This window comes from Theropithecus gelada, chromosome 1 (assembly GCF_003255815.1).
Source record: "Theropithecus gelada isolate Dixy chromosome 1, Tgel_1.0, whole genome shotgun sequence".
Taxonomy (NCBI): domain Eukaryota; kingdom Metazoa; phylum Chordata; class Mammalia; order Primates; family Cercopithecidae; genus Theropithecus; species Theropithecus gelada.
This window is the reverse complement of record NC_037668.1, coordinates 112,219,410-112,223,882: the sequence shown is the minus strand read 5'-3', so window position 1 is coordinate 112,223,882 and position 4,473 is coordinate 112,219,410. Positions and strand designations below refer to the sequence as shown.

The 4,473-nt window shown below is 39.4% G+C and overlaps 1 non-coding gene across 1 annotated transcript; it reads right to left on the bottom strand.

Moving 5' to 3' along the window:
* Positions 1 to 504: 504 nt before the first annotated feature.
* LOC112616104 lies at positions 505 to 641 on the bottom strand. Its single transcript, XR_003117565.1, has one exon. It is a non-coding gene; the product is annotated as a small nucleolar RNA SNORA2/SNORA34 family (small nucleolar RNA).
* Between the last annotated feature and the right edge of the window lie 3,832 nt (positions 642 to 4,473).

The following is a 4,473-nucleotide window of genomic DNA, read 5'->3' as shown; positions in this document are numbered from 1 at the left end:
AGTTGTACATACTTAAGTCTGTCCATGTCTCACTGACTTACTGTCTCAGTCAATATAGTGTTAGTTGGCTTAACCATGGAACCTATTCTGTTTGCTACCTATAACTTTATTTTCTCCCTAACAAGGAAGCCAGGAAGTTGGGGGCAGGCAAATATCGGTACATTCAGTGACTAACTTTCTTCTCTTTTCTTTTTTTCAATTTAGTGTTTTATTATGAAAGTAATACATGCTCATCATCAGTAAATGGTTCAGAATTGGGGGATTTCCTAATCCCATCTCCTGCTAACAGTGTGTTAAGTATTCTTCCAGCTGTTCTCTAGTCATTTACTAAAAATGGAATAAGATGAAATAAAATAAGGTAACATAAAAATCACACAAAACACATTATATACACAAATAGAATACTACCAAAAACACGATTGTGTAATTTGACCTTTTTCATTTAATAATTATTGTGATTATTTTCTATATGTCAGTATATTTGTCCATTGTTCTTTTTTTTCCAGATGTTTCTTTCTAATGAATTCGCCATTACATTTCCAAAGTTATAAGATGGCCAACAGACCATAGAAAGACAATTATTTAGTCTCCTGCTTGAAACCAACAGCTTCAGCAAACTGCTGGCCTTGAATCAGGACCAACCATTCTTTTTAATACCTATGGAATACTTTTACTAGAACATTCTGCCTTCAAGGTATAGCAACCCAACTCATATACTACTTTAAGCAAAAAAGATAATTTATTGATTCACAAGAGTAGGAGGAAGAGATGTGGGGTTGGCCTTGGAAGGTATCAGTTCAGGGACCCAGTGGTGTCATGGGGATGCCCTTTCTTTCCATTTCCAGATCAGTACTAATGATTTGTTTGGTTTCCTTCTTTTCTACAGCAAAGCATACTTATTTCATGCAGTAGGAACAGAGGGTCACTCCTGCGGGTATCTTCTTTTGCATCATCTCACATCTACCTACCTACTGGTTGGATGATCCCGAGCTAATTACCTCACTCCTCTAAACTGCAGCTGTCATGTAAGCAGGTATTCCTGGGCTCTCTCTCTTCAGCTCTTTCTTGTGGTCCAGCCAGAGTCATGCCAGGTGTGGAAACTGGAAGTCTAGAAAGCAAAGTTTGCCACTGCTCTGATGCAGGTCCTCCTCCTGGGTGAGGAAAACAACCACATCCTTGAACCTAGGACAGCACCTTGGTGTCCATCTCCTCTTGCTTGTGCCTGGTCTTGGGATATTGGTGCTAGGCCTTCATTTTATTGTGTGCACCTTTGAGAGTAGATGAAGAGCTAACCAAACTATAAATCCCTGATTGGGTGTCTCTCTCAATAATGAACAGCTTAGGAACCCTTCTACCTTGTTTCTGAGGCCAAGGTTACTCTTCTCAAAGGAGTTTCCAGAGTTATGTTTCATTCTTATAAAATTATGCTTCAGAAGCCATAATACATGGGTGCCCACTGTTGAGGATTTCTTAAGATAAAGATCCTGGGCTCTACCCCTTGAGACTAAATCAGTAGGTCTGGGGTAAGGCCCAGAATTTACACTTTAAAAAAGTAACACACCAACTTCCAGTTCCAGTCTGGCATGTAAGAAGCTTGGAAGTTGTCACTCAGCCCAAACAACAAGTAAAAAGCTGAATAAGCCAGGTGTGGTGACTCTCATCTGTAGTCCCAGCACTTTGGGAGGTTGAGGTGGTTCCAATCACTTGAGCCCAGGAGTTCAAGACACGCCTGGGAAACATGGTGAAACCCCATCTCTGCAAAAAATACAAAAATTAGCCTGGTATGGTGGCACACACCTGTAGTCACAGCATCTTGGGAGGCTGAAGTGGAAGGATCACTTGAGCCCAGGAGTTGGAAGTTACAGTGAGCCACGATAGTGCTACTGCACTCCAGTCTGGTTGAGAGGGTAAGACTCTGCAACAACTCTTTTTAGATCTCTAAGAGAGATTAGATTACATGGCAAACTCCTGTCCCCCAAATTAAAGAGACCAGCAGGGGAATACAGAGAATCACAACTCTGTGAGCAGGAAACCATGAGTAGTAACCTCTGTAGCAACCGGTGCCCATGTAGGAAAACCTTAACTGTAATTGATGAATTGCTGGAGGCTGAGTGTGGACAAGTCAAAAACTCCAGGGGGACCCAGTCATTAGGAGATCCCCACATTTTTGTGTTCTACCTTTAGAAGCTCTACCACACTGCCACAGTGAATATTGGAGAAAAATCTCATCATGCTTCTGCCAGGGGAAGGGGAAAAGAACTATTTAAAAATACCCCAGAACACTCTGTTCTTCTGAACGTGGTCTGCCCTTAGGAGGAACTACTTAGCCAGAGCCTAACCTTCAGGGGTTTTACCAATGCCTAACTGACCTAGAAGAAGGGAAACACCCAACTCTAAGTAAACTAGGAATAGAGGGAAATTTCCTCAACTTGATAAAGAATATCTGGAAAAAAAAAAAAAAACAAACAAAAAACAAAACCCAGACACCCTAGTTAACATCATACTTAATGATGAGAAACTTGAAGCTTTCCCATAAGATCAGGAGCAAAGCAAAATGTTTCCTCTCTCCACTACTTCTGAACAGCAGATGAAAAATTCTAGATAATATAGCAAGAAAGAAAAAGAAAAGACACAGATTGGGAGGGAAATAATAATGTCTTTGTTTGCATATGACGTGATTGTCTATGAAGCAAATCTGAAAAAAATTGGCAGAAAAGTCTCCTGGAACTAAGTAATTATGGGAAGGTTGAGGAATACTAGGTGAATATACAAAAGTCAATTGTTTTCCAGTATACAAGTGTGTTAGTCTGTTTCATGCTTCTACAACAGAATACCCAAGACTAGGTAATTTATAAAGAACAGAAATTTATTTCTTACAGTTCTGGAGGCTGGGAAGTCCAAGGTTGAGGGGCTTACATCTGGTGAGGTCCTTCCTGTTGTGTCATCCCATGGTTGAAGGCAGAAGGGCAAGCAAGACAGCATGTATATAGAAGGAAAAGGAAGGGAAGGTCAGGGGGTAGGGAAGGAGAAGAGAGGGGGAGGGAAAGGGAGAAGGGAAAGGGTGGGGAGGGGAGCCAAACTCATCCTTTTATTAGGAACCCTCTCCCACAATAAGCCTGAATCCATTCATTAGAACAGAACCCCTCGTGACCTAATCCCCTCTTACAGGTCCCACCTCTCAGCACTGTTGCGTTGGGGATTAAATTTCTCTCCATGATATATTCAATCCATGACAACTAGCAATGAACAAATGAAATTCAAAATTAAAAAAAACAGTACTTCCCCAAAATAAAATAGGTATAAATCTACCAAAATATATACAAGATCCATGTGAGAAACATTGAAAAACTTTAATGAAAGATGTCAAAGAGGCACCAAACAAGTGGAAAAATACTACATATTCGTGGATGGGAAGATTCAATATTGTCAAGATGTCAGCTCTTGCCAACTTGATCTATAGATTCAATGAAATCAAAATTAAAATCCCAGCAAGCCACTTTGTGGACATTAACAGGTTGATTCTAAAGTTCATCTGCAGAGACAAAAGACCCAGAAGCACCAGCAAAACATTGAAGAAGATTAAAGTTGGAGGACTGACACTATATGACTTCAAGACTTAATATAAAGCTACAGTCATCCATACAGTGTGGTATTGGTAAAAGAATAGACAAATAGATCAGTGGAACAGAATAGAGAGCTCAGAGATAAACCCTGCAGATAGTGTATGTCAAAGGAGCAAAGGCAATATAATAGAACAAAGGATCTTCAACAAATGATCCCAGAACAACTGGACATCACATACAAAAAAAAAAAAAAAAAAAGAGTAAGACACAACCCTTACTTTCTTCACAGAAATTAACTCCAAATAGATCACAGACCTAAATGTAAAATGTAAAACTGTAACACTCCTAGAATGTAATAACACAGGAGAGAATCTAGATGAGTATGGGTATAGTGATGACTCTTTAGATACAACACCAAAGACATATCCATGAAAGAAATAATTGATAAGCCAGACTTCCAGACGTCACTAAAATTAAAACCTTTTGCTTTACAAAAGACAGTGTCAAGATAATGAGAAGATAATCCAAAGACTGGGAGAAAGTATTTGCAAAAGACACTTCTGATAATGGATTGTTTTAAAAAAAAACAAAAAACTCTTAAAACTCAGCAATAAGAAAACAAACAACCCAAAACGGGCCAAAGACCTTCACAGACACCTTACCAAAGAAGATATGCAGATGGCAAATAAGCATATGAAGAGATGTTCCATATCATATGTCATCAGGGAAATGCAAATTAAAGCAACAATGAAGTACCACTACATACATATTAGAGTGGTCCAAATCTGGAACAGTGACACCACCAAATGGTGGTGAGGATGTGGAGCAACAGGAACTCTCATTCATTGCTGGTGAGAATGCAAATTATACAGCCACTTTGGAAGACAATTTGGTAGTTTCTTACAAAATA